This window comes from Pongo pygmaeus, chromosome 13 (genome assembly GCF_028885625.2).
Source record: "Pongo pygmaeus isolate AG05252 chromosome 13, NHGRI_mPonPyg2-v2.0_pri, whole genome shotgun sequence".
Taxonomy (NCBI): Eukaryota; Metazoa; Chordata; class Mammalia; order Primates; family Hominidae; genus Pongo; species Pongo pygmaeus.
The window spans coordinates 25,737,248-25,749,113 of NC_072386.2; positions in this window are offsets into that span (position 1 = coordinate 25,737,248).

Genomic DNA, 11,866 nt, shown 5'->3' on the forward strand with positions numbered 1-11,866 from the left:
AATCCAAGAGGAAGTACAGAATTAGTAATTATTGGTCCATTCAGGCATCAAATCTGTATTTAGTTGATATTGTCTGATTTTATCACATTCTGCCAACTCCTTTCTCCACATTGGCTATATATGTATGGAGTAGTTGTTCGTTAAAGACTGAATAATTTAGCCAAAACGAATACATATTTCTGAGGGAAAATTTAGGCAGTTACATCAAAATTTTGTCTCTGTTGCTGTTCACTGTCAGTGCAACAATGGTGTAGCATTAAATACAGGAGTGGGGCAATGAGAAAGAGGACCTATGCATTTCCTTCTTCATTGTGTTAGAAATAATATATTCCAGACAAGAAGGGAGAATAGAGAACACATAAAAAATGAAGCAGGATAGTATTTGGGATGAGCTAAAGACAGTTTAATATAAGTGACAGTAATATTTGCTCTGTGATTGTGTAAACATCAAATACTTATCAAATGTCCCTGGCTATGTTTTTGTTATGGATACCTCTTGGGTACAGCTTAACAGTCTCTTGGTCTGTCCACTAAGCCCAGTCGTAGCTGTAATGTTCTCAGTGGGCTTCAGCCTTTTTTAGTACTAAGCAGCTGGCCTCAAATATTTATGGAGCCTCTTTTTCTTTCAGAGCTGTCTCTCATTCTGACATTGAACACATGCATTCATGTATGTGCAAACTCAAAATGCAAGGAACTAATGTGCCCTCAGCAACCCAAACAATGGGGGACAGGAAATGATAGATTAATCTGTAACATATTCTATAGGCTCCCAAAAAGGGGGACTAATTAGATCAAACACTTTAGTCACAGATGCAGCCAGTTCAAGAAAACCTCTGTGAATTGGCTTACCTGCCTTTCTTGCCTTCATCTTTCCAGCTTTTAGTTCTTCACTCTTGCTCTCTGGGACCACTTTTCAATTAACCCAATTAACCTGTATCTCTAAACAGCTTTTTTTTTTTTGAGACGAAGTCTTGCTCTGTTGCTCAGGCTGGAGTGCAATGGTGCAACCCCGGCTCACTGCAACCTCCACCTCCTGGGTTCAAGTGATTGTTGTGCCTCAGCCTCTTGAGTAGGTGGGATTACAGATACCCACCACCACGCCCAGCTATTTTTTTTTTTTTTGTATTTTTAGTAGCAATGGGGTTTTTCCATGTTGGCCAGGCTGGTCTTGAACTCAAGTGATCCACCTGCCTCGGACTCCCAAAGTTCTGGGATTACAGGTGTGGGACACCACACCCAGCCCACAGCCCTTATTTTATACTCTATGCTCAGGGAATACAGGCTGTGATAGTTGTGATGTATGCATGTGATGATGTAATGCTGCAATAAACATAAAATCTCTGTAAAAAATAGTGTGAAGTAAAAGTGTAAGAACTGATCAAGAAAATAATCCAAGATTTTAAAACCACACAGAACCACTACTATAGTTTGAAATTTGTCCCCCAAATTTTGTGTGTTAAAAATTTATTCCCCAAATTCATATATTGATGGTATGTAGAGGTGGGGCCTTTGAGAGGTAGTTAAGATTAGATAAAGTCATCAGGGTGGGGCCCCATGATGGTACTGGTGGCTTGTAGGAAGAGGAAGAAAGACCTGAGCACATACACTCTTGTTCTGTCTTGCCAGATAATGTCTTCTGCCATATTATAATGCAGCAAGAAGGCTCTTATCAGATGCCAATGCCTTACTCTTGGACTTCTCAGCCACCAGAACAATGAACTAAATAAAGTTTCATTGTTTGTAAATGTCTCCAGTATTTTATCATAGCAACATAAAATGAACTAAGACAACTGCTTTTTTTTTTTTTTTTTTTTGAGGTGAGGAGAGGAGGGGTCATCCCAACATATGGCATATAAAAATAAATAGATTGGCCTTTGAGAATTTATTATTTTTCATGCATTAATTTGGAACAGTTCAGTCAATTGATGGTGACAGTACCCTTGGTACATACTTTTGATTGATTAACGATGATGAGAGATGCATTAATTGACTTGGAATCAGGTGATCTCCAGTTACTGAAGCATCACTAATATGTATATATCATTTTAAAATATGTCTTATGGCATTTCTGAGATTTAAGTTAATTTAATTTCATTATAAAGTGACCTACACATGAAGTAAATATATACAAACTTATAGCTAAGTGTCTAGTATGTAGAAGACATACCTAATAAATGTTTAAGTAAATATTTAAGCCTATGTATTATCAAGTATCCATAATAACTATATCCTACTGTGTTGTTACCCCAACTGCCTAAGCCCAGTAATTTATACTCCAACAATCCAGTTAAGTTCACAAAGTTTTGTAGCCCCTTGCTCTGATTTTACCTCTTCTAACTATTTGAAATGAGCAACCAGAGATTTAGAGACTTATTTTCCTCTCATATAAATAATGAGAAGTCTATTGGTTATTAAAGCCCTTACTTTCTAAACCAGGATTCAGAGAAAAAGTTGCTATTCTTTCTCCCCAAAGAAGCAAATCTGAAAAATAAAATCTAAAATAACAGCCAATATCAGAAATTTTTAGAAATTAGCACAGAAACATCAATCCTCCTCTGAGTTTATACTTTGAGTTTCAGTATTACAGATAATTTTTGTAGGTTTGAGCTGTGAGAAGAATATGTCAATGCCAATTGAGAAAAAAAGTTAAAAACAACAATAAAACTACACGAAAAAATCATCTTGATATACTATATTAATTAAAACAATCAATGAAACAGAGTAACGACTAGAAATTTTTTGAGAGATTAATACAGGTGAAGTGGAGTGCCTAGTAAGGTAGAACTTTAAGTTGTGTCTAACTACTTCCATATATATGAGCTCCTAAATAATTTGTCAAGGCTTCCCAGGGCCGACTTCTGTAGATAATAGAAATTTTCAGATAATGGGAGGGAACATAAGAGTGTCTTGTCTTAGTGATGTAAATAAGTCTCCTCTAAAACTCAAGTTGAAAAGTAATTGCCATTGTACCAGTAGTAAGAGATGGGCCCCTTGAGAGGTGATTAGGACATGAGAGCTCTGCCCAAAACTTTCTTTTGCCCCTTTTGTCCTTCTACGGTCTGACCTGTGATGATGCTGCAAGAGGACCCTTGCAAGATACTGGCACCTTGATCTTGGACATTCCAGCCTCCTGAACTGTGAAAAGATAAAATTCTACTCTATAAATTATCCAGTCTTGGAGATTCTGTTAGAGTAGCACAAACGGACTAAGACAAAGGACCTCCTATTTTTTTCCACTGGAAGTCAATAAAGGCTTTCTTCTTAATAACTTACATTTAATACTTAGATTTGAACATGGCATATATCATTTTGCTTAAGGATACCAGGGTATTTCTATTAGAAAATTGGTTGAGAAAACATATCCCTTCTGTATCCAGCATCAAATATAGCAAATCTTATTGGGATAAGCATGTGTGATATGCATCAAGACCCATGATTGGAAAGTAAAAATAAAGCCTTTCCAAAACAATTTTCCATGACTCACTGTGATTTGGGTTCTAGGACCACATTAATAATGAAGGAAAAGGAGAAAAATGTTCAGGTGTCGTTAAGAGGTAGATGGTAAAACCTGTTGCAGTATAATTGAATCCTAGAACGTGACTGTGTGAGTTTAAAGTTATTACCTTATAAGGGAGGACTATGAAGTTAGGAATATATCCATTTTAACTAAATAAAGCTGAGAATATGTTTGTTCTTCCTTAAAAATAATTATGATCAGGGGAGGAATCTGTACTCACGCAAGTGGCAGCATCAGGGGAAGGGAGTTTGTCTAGTCACATTTTCATCCACAGCCCCCTCCCAACTAGAAAGAATGTTTTCCCAAGGGAGATAGCAAGTTTCCACAGAAATTCCTTCTTCACTGCAGAGTCTGAGAGTGCAGAGTGGTGGAGGTAATAGAGTTGGGTGTGGGTAATGTAACATAATCTTGCAAAGGGTCTTGGACTCCTTTGGTTAAGGACCTTCAATTGAGCATTATACTGAAAGTGATATAAATTTTTTTGAACAACCTTCTGAAGCCTAAGCAAGAGGGTTTGAATATAATTATGCCCTCCCTCAACGCTGCATTGCTAGCTACTAGACACAGTTGCCACTGGATAAGCAATTAGTTGCTGGGAAAAACTGGTTCCTCAGCCTGGAATGACTGGCATGAAAATCCTCAACTGGCTTTAGCACAGCATGATAGGAAAGAGTGAGACAGATATTTCTTCCCCATCCTTTAGTATGAGTCAGCTTGAGCCAGCTTGTGTATTTGTGACAAGGGTGAGGATTGTAGTAAGAGTGAGGATTGTAGCGAGAGTGAGGATTAGACCAAAATTGTGGCTAATCTAGGCATGCTAATATAGGCTCTGAATTTTGAGATATCACCAAACACATTATTTGCCTTCAGATTATATTGTTACCTGCTCCAGGTGCATATATAAGGCACCTAGAAGAGGCCTGGAACATAGTCATTACTTACCAATTGTTAGTTGCTGTTGAGGGCTGATCACCATTATTTGATGAATAAAAGTTCTCCTCTGGTTGCCTAGAAATGAACTGAGAGTCGCCAATCCCTCTTCCTCCCACATTTGGGAGAGAAAGCACATGAGCTGAGCTCCTGCAAGATAACCAGGAGTTGGGCAACTGGTGTTTTTCAGCATTCTTCTGGGCATCTGACATTTCTAAACCCAGCGTTTTTGATGCTCAAACACAGAATGTTGATATTGGCTTACAAGACTACCCCTACATGTATTTTACACAGAGAGAACTCAGGAGGATATTTTGTCCTAGAACTTGTTGTATAGTCAGCTATATGTTGCCCAATCATGTCACTTCTCAGAAGAGGTTTGAGGACTCATGCAACATGAATACCTTATATCTATTGATTCCAACTTGTAGCTGGGAAGGTTTGCTAATATTTTCAGCAAGCCCTTTGGTGAATAGTTACCACTTTCATTATTGTAGGACATATCATATGTCTAAAGGGTAATTATTTCGGGAGTAATAATGATTATCAATATTCATACATTTTATCAGCATACATTGATATTTGGTTTCACACTTGAGAAGGAGGTGCCCAGCATGGCAGTTTGAGCTAAATATTGCTAAAGTCTAAGTGACACAGAGGCTGGACACTTAAATTCTAGCAAGTTTGCATATAAAGCAAGATATTATTTCAAAAAGCACTGGAACAGAAAAAAAAACATGATGCTCTCATGAATTAAAAAAATGACTGAGGGCTGACAAAAGGGAAATGGAGAAATTATCTCTATTCCCAGATTCAAAGGTAATAACCAAAAGGGGAGCAAACTTAAAAGAATGTCTTAAGCCACAATGCAGAAAGCCACATGGCATTATGAGTGTAATTCAACAAATGTGGAATGAATGCTAGTGAACGTGGAAAATATTAAAGTATCAATCATATGCATCATACTGCCTGACTATGAAAATATTCTAAGGTTATCATAACCAAAATAGCATGATATTGGTATAAAAACAGACACATAGACCAATGGAACAGAATAGGGAGTCCATAAATAAATCCATGTACTTACAGCAAACTGATTTTGTAAAAAGACACCAAGGATATACACTGAAGAAAGGATACCCTATTCAATAAATGGTTCTGGGAAAATTAGATCTCCATAGGCAGAAGAATGAAAATGTACTCCTGTCTCTCTCACCATTACAAGAATCAACTCAAGATGATTAAAGACTTAAACATAAGGCCCAAAACTATAATACTACTTGAAGAAAATACAGGGGAAACATTTCAGGATATTGGTCTAGGCAAGACTTTATGGCTATGACCTCAAAAACAGGCAACAAAAAACAAAAATAGACAAAACTACAGTAAACTAAAAATCTTCTGCACAGCAAAGAAAACAATAAAGAGACAACTTGTTGATTGGGAGAAAATATTTACAAAGTATTCATCTGACAAGGGACTAATATCCAGAACATACAAGAAACTGCAATGACTGAACAGCTCATCATCATTGGTCATCAGAGAAATGCAAATCAAAACCACAATGAGATACCATCTTACACCAGTTAGCATGCAATCATTAAAAAGTCAGGAAATAACAGATGCTGAAGAGGATGTGGAGAAATACGAACGCTTTTACACTGTTGGTGGGAGTGTAAATTAGTTCAACCATTGTGGAAGACAGTGTGGCAATTCTTCAAGGATCTAGAACTAGAAATACCATTTGACCCAGCATACTGGGTATATACGTAAAGGTTTGTATATCATTCTGCTATAAAGACACATGCACATGTATGTTTATTGTGGCACTATTCACAATAGCAAAGACTTGAAACCAACCCAAATGTCCATCAATGATAGACTGGAGAAAGAAAATGTGTGACACATACACCATGGAATACTATGCAGCCATAAAAAAGGATGAGTTCATGCCCTTTGCAGGGACACGGATGAAGCTGGAAACCATCATTCTCAGCAAACTAACACAAGAACAGAAAACAAACACCACATGTTCTCACTCATAAGTGGGAGTTGAACAATGAGAACACATGGACACAAAGGGAACATCACACACTGGGGCCTGTTTGGGGGTGGGGGGCTATGGGAGGGATAGTAGGTGATGAGTTGATGGGTGCAGCAAATGACTATGGCATGTGTATAACTATGTAACAAAACTGCACATTCTGCACATGTACCACAGAACTTAAAGTATAATTTAAAAAAAGAAGAAAGAAAGAAAAAGAAAACAAATCATCCTGACCACAAAGGGGCCGGGTGAGGTGGCTCACATCTGAAATTCCAGCAATTTGGGAGGCCGAGGCAGGCAGATCACTTGAGGTCAGGAGTTCGAGACCAGCCTGGCCAACATGGTGAAACCTTGTCTCTACTAAAAATACAAAAACTAGCCAGGCAATTTGGCATGTGTCTGTAATCCCAGCTACTTGGGAGGCTGAGGCAGGAGAATTGCTTGAGCTGGGAGCGGAGGTTGCAGTGAGCCGAGATCATGCCACTGCACTCCAGCCTGAGCAACAGAGCAAGACTCCATCTCAAAAAAAAAAAGAAAGAAAATGGACAAAGGACATGAATAGGCATTTCTCGGAAAAAGGCATGCAAATGGCCAACAGATATATAAAAATATCTTCAGCGTCACTAATCATCAGGCAAATGTGAATCAAAACCACAGTAAGATATCATCACACCCATTTAGCATGGCTATTGTTAAAAGGATAAAAAATGACAGATGCTGATGAGGATGTGGAGCTTCTACACCATTGGTGGCAATGTAAATTGTATAGACATCATGAAAAACATTATGATGATTTCTTCCAAAACTAAAAATAGAACTAACATACATTCCAGTAATCCCACTGCTAGATATTTATCCAAAGGAAAAGAATTCAGTATATCAAAAGGATACCTGCACCTTCATGTTTACTGTAGCACTATTCACAATAGCAAATATATGGAATCAACTTGTGTCCATCAACAGATGAATGAATACAGAAAATGTGATATGTATACACAATGGAATACAACTTGACCATAAAGAAGAATGAAATCATGTCATTTACAGCAACATGAATGGAACTGGAGGTCATTAAGTAAAATAAGCCAGGCACAGAAAGACAAACATCACATGTACTTAGACGTATGAGCTAAAAAAGTTGATCTCATGTAGAACGGTGGATACCAGAGCCTTAAAATGCTGTGTAGCTGGGGGTGGGAGGATGAAGAGAGGTTAATTAATAGGTACAAACATACAGATAGAAGAAATAAGTTCTTATGTTTGATAACAGAGTAGCGTGAGTATAGTTAACAACAATGTATTATGTATTTCAAAATAGCTAGAAAAGAGGACTTGAAGTGTTCCCAAAACATAGAAATGATAAATACTCCAGGTGATGGATACCCTAAATAACATGAGTGATCATTACCCATTCTATACGTGTGAGAAAATATCACATGTACTCCAGAAATATGTACAAATATTATGTATCAATAAAATAAATTAACTTCCAACCAGCAGCTGGATTATTAAAATGAATTATTAATGGCTTTTACCCTTCAAATAATTCACATTTTGAAAAAGAAAAAAGACATGGTATAATTCATTTTATTTATTTTTGATATTCATGTTTCTAAAATGGAGATATGACTTCCAGCATTAGAAACAGTCTTCAAAATTTTCGACTACCATATCTTTTATGACAGTTATTATGATGATTATTATTTTTGATACAAGGTCTCACAATATCACCCCGGCTGAAATGCAGTGGCATGATCATGGTTCCTTGCAGCATTAACCTCTGGGTTGATCCTCCTGCCTCAGTCTCCAAAGTAACTGGGACTACACATATGTGCCACCCATGCTAAACTAATTATTTTATTTTAATTTTTGTAGAGATAGAATCTGTCATGGGCTGCCCAGGCTGGTCTCAAACTTCAGGTGATCCTCCTGTGTTGGTGTCCCAAAGTGCTGGGATTGTAGGCGTGAGCCACTATGCCTGGAGCAATTAATTTTTAAAAATAAACGTGTGGATAAAAAATGAATTTTTTTTAAATTTTTTAATGTATTTTTATTTATTATTATACTTTAGGTTTTACGGTACACATGTGCAATGTGCAGGTTAGTTACATATGTATACATGTGCCATGCTGGTGTGCTGCACCCACTAACTCATCGTCTAGCATTAGGTATATCTCCCAAAGCTATCCCTCCCCCCTCCCCCTACCCCACAACAGTCCCCAGAGTGTGATGTTCCCCTTCCTGTGTCCATGTGTTCTCATTGTTCAATTCCCACCTATGAGTGAGAATATGCGGTGTTTGGTTTTTTGTTCCTGAGATAGTTTACTGAGAATGATGATTTCCAATTTCATCCATGTCCCTACAAAGGACATGAACTCATCATTTTTTATGGCTGCATAGTATTCCACGGTGTATATGTGCCACATTTTCTTAATCCAGTCTATCATTGTTGGATATTTGGGTTGGTTCCAAGTCTTTGCTATTGTGAATAATGCCATAATAAACATACGTGTGCATGTGTCTTTATAGCAGCATGATTTATAGTCCTTTGGGTGTATACCCAGTAATGGGATGGCTGGGTCAAATGGAATTTCTAGTTCTAGATCCCTGAGGAATCGCCACACTGACTTTCACAAGGGTTGAACTAGTTTACAGTCCCACCAACAGTGTAAAAGTGTTCCTATTTCTCCACATCCTCTCCAGCACCTGTTGTTTCCTGACTTTTTAATGATTGCCATTCTAACTGGTGTGAGATGGTATCTCATTGTGGTTTTGATTTGCATTTCTCTGATGGCCAGTGATGGTGAGCATTTTTTCATGTGTTTTTTGGCTGCATAAATGTCTTCTTTTGAGAAGTGTCTGTTCATGTCCTTCACCCACTTTTTGATGGGGTTGTTTGTTATTTTCTTGTAAATTTGTTGGAGTTCATTGTAGATTCTGGATATCAGCCCTTTGTCAGATGAGTAGGTTGCGAAAATTTTCTCCCATTTTGTAGGTTGCCTGTTCACTCTGATGGTAGTTTCTTTTGCTGTGCAGAAGCTCTTCAGTTTCATTAGATCCCATTTGTCAATTTTGGCTTTTGTGGCCATTGCTTTTGGTGTTTTAGACATGAAGTCCTTGCCCATGCCTATGTCCTGAATGGTAATGCCTAGGTTTTCTTCTAGGATTTTTATGGTTTTAGGTCTAACATTTAAGTCTTTAATCCATCTTGAATTGATTTTTGTATAAGGTGTAAGGAAGGGATCCAGTTTCAGCTTTCTACATATGGCTAGCCAGTTTTCCCAGCACCATTTATTAAATAGGGAATCCTTTCCCCATTGCTTGTTTTTGTCAGGTTTGTCAAAGATCAGATAGTTGTAGATATGCGGCGTTATTTCTGAGGGCTCTGTTCTGTTCCATTGATCTATATCTCTGTTTTGGTACCAGTACCATGCTGTTTTGGTTACTGTAGCCTTGTTGTATAGTTTGAAGTCAGGTAGTGTGATGCCTTCAGCTTTGTTCTTTTGGCTTAGGAGTGACTTGGCGATACGGGCTTTTTTTTGGTTCCATATGAACTTTAAAGTAGTTTTTTCCAGTTCTGTGAAGAAAGTCATTGGTAGCTTGATGGGGATGGCATTGAATCTTTAAATTACCTTGGGCAGTATGGTCATTTTCACAATATTGATTCTTCCTACCCATGAGCATGGAATGTTCTTCCATTTGTTTGTATCCTCTTTTATTTCCTTGAGCAGTGGTTTGTAGTTCTCCTTGAAGAGGTCCTTCACATCCCTTGTAAGTTGGATTCCTAGGTATTTTATTCTCTTTGAAGCAATTGTGAATGGGAGTTCACTCATGATTTGGCTCTCTGTTTGTCTGTTATTGGTGTATAAGAATGCTTGTGATTTTTGTACATTGATTTTGTATCCTGAGACTCTGCTGAAGTTGCTTATCAGCTTAAGGAGATTTTGGGCTGAGACGATGGGGTTTTCTAGATATACAATCATGTCGTCTGCAAACAGGGATAATTTGACTTCCTCTTTTCCTAATTGAATACTCTTTATTTCCTTCTCCTGCCTAATTGCCCTGGCCAGAACTTCCAACGCTATGTTGAATAGGAGTGGTGAGAGAGGGCATCCCTGTCTTGTACCAGTTTTCAAAGGGAATGCTTCCAGTTTTTGCCCATTCAGTATGATATTGGCTGTGGGTTTGTCATAGATAGCTCTTATTATTTTGAGATACGTCTCATCAATACCTAATTTATTGAGAGTTTTTAGCATGAAGGGTTGTTGAATTTTGTCAAAGGCCTTTTCTGTATCTATTGAGATAATCATGTGGTTTTTGTCTTTGGTTCCATTTATATGCTGGATTTCATTTATTGATTTGCGTATATTGAACCAGCCTTGCATCCCAGGGATGAAGCCCACTTGATCATGGTGGATAAGCTTTTTGAGGTGCTGCTGGATTCTGTTTGCCAGTATTTTATTGAGGATTTTTGCATCAATGTTCATCAAGGATATTGGTCTAAAATTCTCTTTTTTGGTTGTGTCTCTGCCCGGCTTTGGTATCAGAATGATACTGGCCTCATAAAATGAGTTAGGGAGGATTCCCTCCTTTTCTATTGATTGGAATAGTTTCAGAAGGAATGGTACCAGTTCCTCCTTGTACCTCTGGTAGAATTTGGCTGTGAATCCATCTGGTCCTGGACTCTTTTTGGTTGGTAAGCTATTGATTATTGCCACCATTTCAGCTCCTGTTATTGGTCTATTCAGAGATTCAACTTCTTCCTGGTTTAGTCTTGGGAAAGTGTATGTGTCGAGGAATTTATCCATTTCTTCTAGATTTTCCAGTTTATTTGCATAGAGGTGTTTGTAGTATTCTCTGATGGTAGTTTGTATTTCTGTGGGATCGGTGGTGATATCCCCTTTATCATTTTTTATTGCATCTATTTGATTCTTCTCTCTTTTTTTCTTTATTAATCTTGCTAGCGGTCTATCAATTTTGTTGATCCTTTCAAAAAACCAGCTCCTGGATTCATTAATTTTTTGAAGGGTTTTTTGTGTCTCTATTTCCTTCAGTTCTGCTCTGATTTTAGTTATTTCTTGCCTTCTGCTAGCTTTTGAATGTGTTTGCTCTTGCTTTTCTAGTTCTTTGAATTGTGATGTTAGGGTGTCAATTTTGGATCTTTCCTGCTTTCTCTTGTGGGCATTTAGTGCTATAAATTTCCCTCTACACACTGCTTTGAATGCATCCCAGAGATTCTGGTATGTTGTGTCTTGGTTCTCGTTGGTTTCAAAGAACATCTTTATTTCTGCCTTCATTTCGTTATGTACCAGTAGTCATTCAGGAGCAGGTTGTTCAGTTTCCATGTAGTTGAGTGGTTTTGAGTGAGATTC